The sequence below is a fragment of the Marmota flaviventris genome, chromosome 4 (assembly GCF_047511675.1).
Source record: "Marmota flaviventris isolate mMarFla1 chromosome 4, mMarFla1.hap1, whole genome shotgun sequence".
Lineage (NCBI taxonomy): Eukaryota > Metazoa > Chordata > Mammalia > Rodentia > Sciuridae > Marmota > Marmota flaviventris.
The window spans coordinates 28,597,120-28,610,695 of NC_092501.1; the positions used below are offsets into that span (position 1 = coordinate 28,597,120).

General features: G+C 33.5%; 1 protein-coding gene and 1 non-coding gene across 4 annotated transcripts in view; one reads left to right on the plus strand and one right to left on the minus strand.

Moving 5' to 3' along the window:
* Hpse2 (heparanase 2 (inactive)) overlaps nucleotides 1-13,576 on the plus strand; it is a 664,554-nt gene that overhangs the window by 30,842 nt on the left and 620,136 nt on the right. The gene's annotated exons all lie outside the window — the stretch shown is intronic.
* Nucleotides 4,402-4,538, minus strand: LOC114088721 (small nucleolar RNA SNORA18). The gene has a single exon (XR_003582041.2). It is a non-coding gene; the product is annotated as a small nucleolar RNA SNORA18 (small nucleolar RNA).

Sequence of the window (13,576 nt, forward strand, 5' to 3'; positions counted from 1 at the left end):
TATTTCTTATGCTTTAGGATTCTTGTTACAGAAGTTGGTTCCTGTATCAATATGTTGGAGTGATAGGCCTACATTTTCTTATAGTAGTTGTAGAGTTTCAGGTCTAATTCCTGTTTGATACATTTTAGGTTGACTTTTGTTCAGGATGAGAGATAGAAGTCAAGTTTCATTCTTGTACATATAGATTTCTAGTTTTCCCAGTACTATTAGTTAAAAAGGCTATCTCTTCCCTAATGAATGTTTTTGGCACCTTTGTCTAGTATCAGATATTTGTATTTATGTGGATTTATTTCTGTGTCTTCTATTCTGTTCTATTGGTCATTGTGTCTGTTTTGGTGCCAGTACCATTCTGTGGGATGCCTAAAGCATCAATTTTTTTTTTTTTTTGCTCAGGATTGCTTTGGCTAGTCTTATTTTTTTCAAATGAATTTTAGAATTACTTTTTCTAGTTCTGTAAAGAATGTCATTGGTAATTTGATGGGGATTACAGTGAATCTATATAATGCTTTCGGTAGTATAGCCATTTTAATAATATTGGTTTGGCTTATCCAAGAACATGGAGAGATCTTTTCATCTTCCAAGGTTTTCTTCAGTTTTTTTTTTCTTTAGTGTTCTATAGTTTTCATTGTAGAGGTCCTTGACATCTTTCATTAGATTAATTCCCAAGTATTATACTTTTTTTGAGGTTACTGTTAATGGACTTTGTTTTCCTAATTTCTTTCTTTTAATATTTTTAGTTGAGGATGGACACAATGCCTTTATTTTATTTGTTTATATGTGGTGCTGAGGACCCAACCCAGTGCCTCACACATGTGAGGCAAGTGCTCTACCACTGAGTTATGACCCCAGCCCTTCCTAATTTCTTTTTCAGCAGACTGTTGGAAAACTGGATGGCCATATGCAAAAGAATGGTATTATATCCTTATCTTAAACTATACACAAAAATCAATTCAAAATGTACTGAAGACTTACATCTAATACCTGAAACTGTATTATTTATAGAATAAAACATAGGGTAAAATCTCTATGACATTGATTTTGGCAATGATTTCTTTGTTACACCACAGAAAGTATAAGCAACAAAAGGAAAATTAGACAAATGTGCCTACATAAAAAAAAATTTCCTGCACAAAAATGATACAACATCATGAAGTGGCAAGCTATGGAAGTGGAGAAAATATTTGTAAACCATATATCTGAGAAGGGAATAGTATCTAAAACATAAAAGAAACTCCTTAAACTCAAAAGCAAAAAACCAAATAACCTGATTGAAAAAAATTGGTAGAAGGCGTGCATAGACATATTATCAAAGAAAACGTACTTATGGCCAAGTACATGAAAAGATATTCAACATCAGGGAAGTGAAAATTAAACCATGATGAGCTATCACATCATACCTGTTATAATGACTACTATAAAAAGGTGATAATAAGTGTTGGCAAGGATGTAGCAGAATTGTAACACTACACTGTTGATGGGAATGTAAGATGGTGTAAGTCTTTAGGGGAAATAGGAAGACTCCTTAAAAAATTACAAATAAAACACCATATGATCCATCAATCCTGGATTTTTATCCAGGGTATTTATCCAAAACATCCTTGGTACTTATCCAAGAAAATTGAAATCAAGATCTGAAGAAACATTTGCAATATCATGTTCTTTGTAACAGTATTCACAATAGTCAAGATGTGGAAACAACCTTAGTATCCATTGATTGATGAGTGGGTAAAGAAAATGTAGTGTATACATATAATTAAATATTATTCAGTCTTAAAAAGGAGGAAGTTCTACCATATGTGATAACATGGATTAACATGGAGTATATTATGCTAAGAGTAATAAACCAGTCACAGAACAATATTTAAAGATTTTACTGACAAGGTATTTAAGATAGTTAAAGTCATAGAAGCAGGGTATCAGGGACTGGGAGGAAGGGGAAAATAGGAAGTGCTATTCAGAATAAAATTTTATTTATGCTCTCTGATTCAAAGTTCTAGAGATCTGCTATACAACATTGTACATATAGCTAACAACACAGTATTCTATACTTAAATTTTTGTTTATAAGGTAGCTCTCATGTTAAGTGTTTTCACCACAATAATATAAAAAAGGTTTCAATCATAACAATATTATGAAATGCTAAATTTTATTAAATGTATATGTTAGGGGTTGAAAGTGTTGTTCCCTGTAACTGTTTTTGGCCTCCTAAATTGTAAGCACTATGAAAATAGAGTCCACATCTTTTATTTCTTCCATACCCCATCTTCTAAAAATGGTGAACCATATAGTGGATAGTTGATACTTTTGATTAATAGATGGGTCTATAATTTATGAAAAATAAGGACCTTAAAACTACACAGTGGAACTGATATTTTTAGTACTTTCTGTGTACCAGATACTGTGCTAAAGGTTTAATATCATTTGTTTCATTTAAATATTTATAGAACCCTGAAAGTTGTTTCTCACCTTTTAATGATAAGGTATCTTTTTTCTTTTTATTTATTCTTTTTAGTTATACATGGCAGTAGAATGTATTTTGACATATCACACATACATGGAGTATAACTTCCCATTCTCGTGGTTGTACATGATGTGGAGTTACACTGGTTGTGTATTCATATATGAACATGGGAAAGTTATGTCTGATTCATTCTACTGTCTTTCCCATTCCCATCTCCTCTCACTTCTTCCCATTACCTTCCATCTCCCTTCTCAAATCTGGTGAGTGTCCACTTCCCCCCAACCCCCATCATGAGTCAGCATTCACAAAACAGAAAGAACATTTGGCCTTTAGTTTTTTTGGGATTGGCTTATTTCACTTAACATACTGGCAAATGCCATAATTTCATTCTTCTTTATGGCTGAGTATGCCCTTGTGTAGATACACCACATTTTCTTTATCCATTCATTTGCTGAAAAGTATGAATTGAGCTGCATTGAACATTGATGTGGCTGTGTCACGGTGGTATACTGATTTTAAGTCCTTTGTATGTATGCCGAGACATGGTATAACTGGATCAAATGGTGATTCCATCCCAAGTTTTCTGAAGACTCTCCATACTGCTTGCCAGAGTGGTTGCAACAATTTGCTTTCCTACTGACAATGTATGAGTGTAACTTTTCCTCCACATTCTTGCCAAAATTTATTGTTACTTGTATTCTTATAATTGTCATTCTGCCTGGAGTGAGATGAAATCTGTGTAGTTTGAATTTGGATTTCTGTAATTGCTAGAGATGTTGAACCTTTTTTTAAAAAATATATTTGTTGACCATTTGTATTTCTGTGAAGTGCCTGTTGAGTTTTTTTTGCTCACTATTTATTGGGTTATTTGGTTTTTTTTTTTTTTTTGGTGTGAAGTTTATTGAGTTCTTTATATATTCTGGAGATTAATGTTCTATCTGAAGTGCAGATGGCAAAGATTTTCTCTCATTCTGTAGGCTTCTCTCTTCATGTTCTTGATTGTTTCCTTTGCTGTAAAGAAGCATTTTAGCCTTTTAGTTTGATACAAATCCATTTTAGTTTGATACAATCCCATTTATTGATTCTTGATTTTACTTCTTGTACTTTAGGAGTCATGTTGAAGAATTTGGTTCCTAAGCTGACATTATGGAGACCTGGGCCTACAATTTCTTCTAGTAGGTGCAGGGTCTCTGGTCTAATGCCTAGGTCCTTGATACTCTTTGAATTGAGTTTTTTGCAGAGTGAGAGAGAGGGATCTAATTTCATTCTACTACATTATGGATTTCCAGTTTTCCCACCACCATTTGTTGAAGAGCCTTTATTTTTTGGCATTTTTGTCTAGTATGGGATAACTGAATTTGTGGGTTTGTCTCTGTGTCTTTTATTCTGTACCATTGGCCTTTGTGTCTATTTTGGTGCCAATGCCATGCCTTTTTTGTTACTGTAGCTCTATAGTATAATTTAAGGTCTGGCATTGTGATGCCTCCTTGCTTCACTTTTTATTTTTATTTTTTAGCTATTTTAGCTTTATTTTTATATCTTCAATATATGTATTTAATTCCATACGGATTACTTTCAAACCTTTTTAAAAGAACTGAGGCTTATCTACTTGTTTCAACAGCCTTGCCACCATTCTTTTTCCACTTGAATTATGGAATAATGATGATTTTACAATTCTCTTCCTAGGATATTTGGAATTTAATTTCCTCAAGTACTTGACTTTAGGATCCAAAAAGGAGAAAACAAATAGCCAGAAGCAAAATAAACAAAGCCTTATACTTTGGGTATAGATGGATCTGCCTGGTTCTCAAGTACTGACACTTCTCTAAACATCAGTGAGTTCAAATCAAATCATGTCCATTCTTATTATCACATTCAGTAGTGCAAGTGTGGGATATGCTGATACCTAAGATAAAAAGAAAAAATAGGTCTTTTATACTTTTTGTCTTGTACTTCTTTCCCACGGACCTAAAAAAAAAAAGTCCTATGAGTAAAGCAAAACTACAGAATTACTCTATGAGGCATTTCCAGTGACGAGTGGCTCCAAGAGAAGCTCCATCGGGAGGAAGACCTCAACCTGTTTCACTTTTCTTGCTGAGGATTGCTTTGGCTATTCTGGGTCTCTTATTTTTCCAAGTGAATCTCATGACTGCTTTTTCTATTTCTATGAAGAATGTCATCAGAATCTTAATAGGAATTGCATTAAATCTGTATAGCACTTTTGGTAGTATCGTTATTTTGACAATATTAATTTTGTCTGCCCAAGAACAGGGGAGATCTTTCCAATTTCTAAGGTCTTCTTCAATTTCTTTCTTTGGTGATCTGTAGTTTTCATTGTACAGGTCCTTCACCTCTTTTGTTAGAATGATTCCCAAATATTTTATTTATTTGAGGTTATTGTGAATGGGATAGTTTTCCTAATTTCTCTTAGTTGATTCATCACTGACATGCAGGAATGCAATTGATTTATGGGTGTTAATTTTATATCCTACTACTTTTAGGAATTCATTTATGAGTTCTAGAAATTTTCTGGTCTTCTAAATAAGAATCACGCCATCAGCAAATAGAAATAGTTTGAGTTCTTCTTTTCCTATTTGTAATGATGAAGTATCTTAGTTTCAGAAATAAGTGAGTTATGTGAGATGTCATTAGTAAGGTTTGATTATTTTTTATTACTCCAGAAATATATTTCTTCAGCCTCCATAAATTATTGTTAACCTGGAAAAAATTTACAATAGTGAGCATTTTAAATGTATAATTTAGTGGTGGCATGCCTAGGTAGTATTGAATCTAAGAAGAGGATATGTCCTATCTTTTTTTGCTTTTGTCAGATTAATATTTTACATTAGTATTTCTAAATTGTTTTTACATGATATTTCACTGTTGGCTAAATACTTTGAATTTACATCCATTCCTCTATATCCATGGGAATTGGTTTTAGGAACTTCTGCAGATACTAAAATTTGAAGATGCTCAAATTCCTTATAGAAAAACAGTGTAATGTTTACATATAACCTGTGTACATCATCCTGTATACTTTAAATCATCTCTAGATTACTTATAATACCTAATAAAAGTATATAATTCTTATATTAAGAAATAATGGCAAGGGAGTGTGTATATTTTCAGCACAGATACATTGTTTGAAAATATTTTCACTCAGAGGTTTGTTCAATCTGTGGATGTAGAGGTATGTGTCATCTAATCTTCAAAAAATTCTATTGTGTGGGTTCTCTTAGTATTTCAACAAAGAAGAAACCCACTTAGAAATCAAATGGCATTCCCAGGTTCACACCGCTATTAATTCAGTCAGAGAGAAATTTGAACTTGTACTTTAAACACCATGTTTAGTACTCTTTCTCTTGTAAGGAAGATAGATTGTGCATAGACATGGAATGCAATGCTAATTAATGTTAAACATATGTTTAGAAAACATGAACATATTCTTGTGGTATAAAGTAGACTTGAAGAACTAACTCATTTTCAGCCAGAAAACAAAATTTTCATCTCTTTTAATATATTTGTAGAGCAGTGTATCCCTTACTTTCTGATGACTCCTGCAGAGTTGTGTGTGTGTGAGAATGTTTTTTTTTAAGTGTCTAGGATTTTTTTACTAGAATTTTATAACTGTGTGTTTCATTTTGGTAATAATCTAATGTTATACATTCTGATTCATCTGAATGAACACTCATGTTATGGGATTTTATTATCTATATTATTGGCATTGGGATTGTGTTGGTGCCAAGTTATACTCCTTTAATTGTTTCGTGTTCATGGGAAAACAGCAGGGGCAGACTTAACACATGGACAGTATAATTAGATTGGAGCCTATGAAGGCAAAATCATGTCAGAGAAGGCTCTAGGAATGAAAGTTTAAAATAGTTCATATAAAGAAAAAAATAGTAGAGTAATTGAGTGATTCATACAGGTCACTCCAGATTGATGATGATGATGATGATGGTGATGATGATATGATTATGGTGAAGTTAATACTTATTGGTTACTTGCTTTGTTTTAGTTACTATTCTGTTCAGTTTATAAATATTAGCTCATTAAGTTATAATAGCCCTATGAACTAAGAAAAATAATTTTTGTTTCCCAATCTTCTATGAGGAAACAGGCATAACTTGTGTCACAAGTCTTAGTCATAGTTAGATTACAAGTGGTGATTTATTAATAAAATGGCACCATCTGCCATGTTAAATTGCTGCTGATAATTTAAATGTTATGAGTTTTTCCCTAACTTGTTTCTATTGAACTTACAAATTTGTTTGGTTTTTGGAATTGCTTAAGAACTCTAGGTAAAGGCTGGTTTTTATGTTTTTTAAATGCTAAAGAAATATGATGATGAGAATAATTTATTTCCATCTTCAGGGTAGTCCATGAGAATTTCTTTTTTCTTTATTCATCTTTAAAAAGGGGATCTGATTCTTTGGTTTGGAAGACATTGCTGGGGCATACCATAACTACTCTATTCTACTCTGCCCTCTGTTGTCCTCTGTCATAGTGGCATGCTACTTCTTAGATCTAGAGACTGAAATAGTGGACTCTACACTTTAAAATTTTTTTTTTAGTTGTTGATGGACCTTTATTTTATTTGTTTATTTATATGTGGTGCTGGGAATCGAATGCAGTGCCTCACACAAACGAGACAAGTGCTCTACCTCTGAGTTACAACTCTAGGCCCTGGACTCTACACTTTTTGATAATGTCTTTCTGTTAGTGAAATCCTTTTGAGCATATTCATAAATTTTTATTTGTATATTTATTTGTAAATTATGTGCTTACATTTGGATACTAATTATAATGTATATGCAAAATCAGAAATTATAACATATTAAACCGTCTAAATAGATATTACATTTTTTCCTTTTCAGATTTCCCTGTGCACACATAATTCATTTTGGAGACTGCTACTATAGAAGACAGAGTTAGTTTAAGTCATAAGATTAGATTTTGTTTCTGATGCCAATGGATAGGCCAAGTCATTTCTTGTACCTGAGTCTGTTTATTTTTAAAATTTGAATTCCATAGGCTATTTTTTTTCTGGTAAACAACTTAAAAACTTTGCTCTTTCTTAAAATACTAGGATTTTAGGCAATGATTAGTGTAAATATTAATTGTAGAAATTAGGCACTTGGACATAATCCTAGCCAACACTACCCACATTTTACTTGTGATGGATTAACTCCTTGGAGTTTTTAGCAAATGATGTTTCTGTAATTCTGATTATCTATGGAACTGTCAAATTGTGAAACATTGAGATAAATGAAGTTAAATAGACTTCTTCAAGGAGGTTTTAATATATTAATATGTAGTGCAAATCTCCAAGGGAGAGATAAAAGTATGTGATTTCATGAAATCAGAGTTCTACAGAACATTTTTTGAGAAAGTCTTTTTCTTAGATTTTTTTTTTGGGGGGGTCATAGTGGTATAGCAGTTGAGGACTTTGACTTTAAGGTTAGGCCTATATTTGAACTCTGCTGTATTTTAACTAGCTTGGACAAGTCATTTAAGCTTTCTAGGCCTTAATTTGTTTGTTTTTTTAACCTGTAAAGCAAAAATGATATATGCTGATATTTACTGAGTATTTCATTTCACCTTCAGAGAAAGTTTATGAAATAGATTTTCTCATTATTTTCATTTTATAGATAGATGTGGAAAGTAAGGAACAAAGATTATGCAGCTTTTCCAGTGTCATTCAGCTTATAAGTAGCAAAGTAAAAACTCTAATTCAGGCTGAGCGTGGTAGCACATGCCTGTAATCCCAGGGGTTCAGGAGGCTGAGGCAGGAGGATTGGGAGCTCAAAGCCAGCCTCAGCAACAGTGAGGTGCTAAGCAACTCAGTGAGACCTGTCTCTAAATAAAATACAACATAGGGCGGGGCTGTGGCTCAGTGGCTGAGGGCCCCCCGAGTTCAATTCTTGATGCTCCCCTCCCACCACCAAAAAACAATCCAGTTCAGGTAGTTTGACTCTAGAACCTGTGCTCGTAAGTATTGCTCTATAAAACTGTCATGTTGTGTTATTGTAGAGTTATGTCATGTAAGTATTAGCACAGTGCCCAATGAATAGTAGGTACTTAATAAATGGTAGTTATTGTGTCCTTTTAGATGAGTCCCCACCTTGTTATCCTGTAAAGTGATCCTTGACACAAATGACTCTGTATTGAATAAAGTTGGAAAAACTTCACAGGGAGACAGACAGTGGGGGAAGGGTAACAGAAGGATAGCAGAAGGTAGGGCAGCAGAAGCATCAACCCAGGCTAGTTCTCAGGATTGGAAGTACTCTTTCTGCTCCTGAAGCTGACCTCACTGACTCGTAGGCCCTCTTCTGTTAAGGAAGCAAGAACACTGTCAGGCAGAAGTGGCCAATTAATTCAAAGGAAGGTGATATGTTCTAGGATCTTTCTACTGTCTCAAAAATGATCCATGTGAGATGTACTGCCCCCTACAACCAGTCAGAGCCCATTCAGAAGATAATATTCTACTTAAACAAAAACAGGCATATAGGCAAATAAAACAACAGAAAAGCCTTTGCCTAACATGGCATTGATTATCTGTGCCATGCAGTCAAGTAGGTTCTTTCAAGAACTTTGCTTTGGTGCTTCCATAATTTAGGGTTAAGATATGGGTCTGATATCATTTTTGTATAGCTCACACAAGGGAATCATCAAACTTTGCAACAGAGAGCACTTTATTAAAATTTCCATACAACTACAAAATGACAAAAATTAAGTTTGTGCTTTTTAATGAGGCCTTCACCTATTCTCCCAAACTTACTCTTTTGCTCCTCTGTTGTCTGCTCTGACATGTGGAAAAGGAAAAAGGTAGGTGCTTCTGCCATTTGGGGGAAGTGTGGGATCTTTCGTTTAAAATTGCTCTTATGTGTGTTTTGCTTTTTTGGCCTGTTTATATAACTGTAAGAAGCCAGAAGCCAGTGAAAACAAAAATCATGAAAATATCCATGAGACGTGCAGAAGCAGCCTCCTTGAACGATAAACAAGCTCAGCTGCAGGAAGATCTGTGGTCTGATACTCATTACTGAAAAACTTCCACTGGATGGACAGTTTGTCCCTTTGAGTTAATTAACTTTAAGAGTTCTCTGTCCTCTTAGAAATATACCATTCCAGATTGGCTGAAAGCATGTTTATTTTGAACATTCATCAGTAATTCTGGGTCAGCTACATCACAGCTTGGTTTGTTTTGGTGCCAGCTGCATGTGGCAGAAGTTAATTAGATATCTTTGTGGTGTTAAAACGGGGAAAAGTCATGTGGTGGGAATAGGATTCTTGTAGAGAGAAGTGAGTATGGAATTTCCAGCTTTCTTCAGGCCTGAGAAGTCATGAGCACACAAACTAGTCCATATGGGTCCACGAGAAATTCAAAGGCTTTTTCCAAAAATAAGTTTCTCATCTCTGCAAATGAATTTCCATTTCAATATTCTAAAAATATTTAAACAAATCATTTTTCTTGTCCTAAGATTCTTTTTCTAATCCAGACTGACTCTGTTTTTCAACTTCTATTTGAGTTCTACCTTTGCTCTAAAATGGTCTCTTTGCAATGGCTCTGCTAAGCTTTCTTTTGTCTGGGGCTCCCCCATCCCCACCATGTATTATACTGTTTGTGCTTTTTCAAGTGTATTTGGTATGTGTCTCAATTAGATTTAGGTGAGAAAGTACCTTGTGAGTAGATAGAACAAGTGACAGCTTTTGAAAATGATTTGAAAAAAAATTCTTCCTCCTCCTCACTTTTGGTCAGCATTATTCTGGTAAAATTTGCCTAATTTTAAGCATATACTTTGGTGAATTTTGACAGATATAGTCATTTGTTGACTCCTGCTTCAATCATGATGATACATGATTCAGGAAGATTTCTATTCCTCAAAAGTATCTTCTATGCTTTTCACAGTTATTCCTCTGCCTGACTCCTGGGCTTTTTTTTTTTTTTTATTTTCCACTTTGTATGATGCTTTGGAGATTCATCAGTGTTGTTGCAGTTATCAGAAATTTGTTCCTTTTTATTGTTAAATAGTATTTCATTTGTTGGATATACTGCAAATACTTATTCATTTACCACTTGATGGACATTTGAGTTCTTTCCAGTTTTTGACTATTTCAAATAGAACTGCTGTGAACATTCATATCTTTTCATGAACATGTGTTTTTTTATTTCTTTGGGGTGAATACACAGGAGTGGAATTGTTAGATTCTGTGGTGGGGTTTATGTTTAACTTTTAAAGAAATTAATAGACTTTACCCCAAAGTTCTTGGATGGTTTTGCATTTCCCCAACAACATTTGAGAGTTCTGATTGCTCCACATCCTAATCACAGTTTTTTTTTTTAATATTTATTTTTTAGTTGTAGTAGGACACAGTACTTTTATCTATTTATTTTTATGTGGTGCTGAGGTTTGAACCCAGGGCCTTGATTGGGCTAGGAGAGTGATCTATCGCTGAGCCACAACCCCAGTCCTAATCACAGCTTTTTGTAGAGTCTTTTTAATTTTAAAAGTACTCTAGTGAGTGTACAGTGGTACCTCATGTTTTCATTTGCATTTTTCTAATAATTGATGATGTTGAGCATTGAATTATTTACTCATTTCCCCCTACTTGTGTTCTTTGGTGAAATTGCTGTTCAAATCCTTTCTTAATTGTAAATTGGGTTGTTTATCTTATTGTGAAAGTTTTTAATGGATTTCAGATACAAGTCCTTCATTAGATATTTATTTTATAACTTCTTCTTTTGTATCTATTTTGTCTTTTTGTTTTCTTTTTTAAAGAATTTTTTTAGTTGTAGATGGACACAATACCTTTATTTTATTATTTTTTATGTGGTGCTAAGGATCAAACCCAGTGCCTCACATATGCTAGGTGAGTTCTCTACCACTGAGTCACAACCCCAGTCGTCCTTGACCCCTGTAAAAGTTTTAAATTTTGATGATGTCCAATTCATCATTAAAAAATAATTTGTGCCTTTTGTATCCAAGGACTTATAAATAATCAGAGCCAACTTTCAAATACTGTTTTTACTGCTTAATGCATAGTGTAAATTTATTTCTTTTTCTACCCCTCATGCTGTTGATATAATTTCACCTAAACATATGCTATATGTTTTTATTTTGTATTCAGTTATCTCTTAGAGTAATTAAAAATAAGAAAAATTACTTTGTTTTACTTTAATTTATTCCCCTATGAACCCTATTTTCTTTCATATTTAGGTTTTTGATATACATCATATTTCTTTTGCCTGAAGATCTTTTCTTTAATATTTCTGAAAGAGTAGGTATGTTGGCAAGGAATTTGTTTGGGGAAGCTTGTCTTCACTCTTGAAGGATAATGGAATTCTGGGCTAACATTTTTTATTTTAATTTTTACTCCATTTCCGCACACTCCTTTTTTTCTGGATTTGACTATGATAGGCCTATGGTGTGTGTGTGTGTGTGTGTGTGTGTGTGTGTGTGTGTGTGTTGTAATTGTTGTTGTGGTATTTATCCTGCTTAGTGTTATTTGAGTTTATTGAATCTGGCTATGGCTTATTGTCTGTCATTAGTTTTAAAAAATTCTCTGCCATAATTTCTTTAGGCCTGTTCCAGTTATGCATTTAACATCCCATTTAATATTGGTCTGTCCTTGGGATATTTTGTTCTGTTTTTGGACTTCTTTTTCTCTTTGCATTTTATTAGTTAATCTCTATAGACCTATCTTCTCTTACTTGCATAGTTCTAATAAAATATCTACTCTTCTTATATATATTTTCTATACTTAATGTATACTTTGACTACTTTAAATATTTTCCTCTTTATCTCTAGTTTTTCAGCTGTTTGATTTTGAAGTGACTCAGTGTTGTTTTCTTTCTGTTTCTTCATCCTGGGACTCTCTGGGTTTATAGTTTCCACGTAATTTAGAAGGTTTTGACCATATTTTTTCAAGTATCTTTTCCTTCTATTCTCCCATCCCTTTTTTTTTTGTTGTGGGCACCAATTATTTGTATGTTAGGCCCATTAGTATTGTCCAATAGCTCAGTGATGCTCTATTAAAGATTTTCCAGTATTTATTTCTCTCTCATATTTTGGATAGTTTGTGTTTCTATGTCTTCAACACCATTGATATTTTCTTCTGTAATAACTAAATTGTTGTTAATCCATTTAGCATACTTTTCATTTCTCTCATTTATGTTTGTTTTTGAAATTCAGCTTTTTATATCGTTTAGAATATTCATCTTTACTCTTGTACTTTATTTTCTTCTTGAGCATACATATTAAATATAATTTTAATAGCTTTTTTTGTATCTTTGTCTACCACTTTCATCATTTGTGTCATTTCTATGTCTGTTTATATTTCAATTTCTCTCCTCTGTGGCTAATATTTTCCTGCTGCTTTTATGGCTTGTAATTTTAAATTAAATATCACATTTTGTACTTAATGTATTTAGATGCTGGATTTTCTGACAGTTCTTTAAAAATGTCTGTGGGTTATGAGGTCTTTTCAGTTGGCTGTCCAGACTGTGTACTGTGGTATGAACATGAACTATTCCTAGTCCTGTGTTAACTGTGATGATTGTTCTACTTAATCCTGCCTGGTAGTTCTTTTCCTTAACTTGGCAGTTTTCTCACATACATGTATAGGTTACCCAAAGATGGGAAGGGACTCTTCTGCAGATCTCTGAAGGCTAGAAGTTCAAGATCAAGGTGTCAGTCAGTTTGGTTTCTTTTGAGCCTGTCTCTTCGGCTTGTAGATGGCTTCTACCTTTTCATTATCTTATTACATAGTCTTTCTTCTGTGTGTGCATGTGTCTTTGGCATGTGTCCTAATCTTTTCCTTCTTCTAAGGAAACCATTTGGATTGAATTGGATTAAGACTTACCCTAAGGGCCTCATTTAAACTTAATTAACTCTTTGTGGCTCGGTTTCCAAATACAACCATGTTCTTCTGAAGTACAGGGGTTAGGGCTTCAATATATGAATTTGTCAAGGGGCACAGTTCTTCCTATAACAGCTAGTGTTTCCATAAACACAGCAATGACACACATCCATTTATTTACTACAAATATTAATTTCTGTGACTTGATTTATAAATGTTACCAATATAAGACTGGACGTGGCTGATCATAAGTAT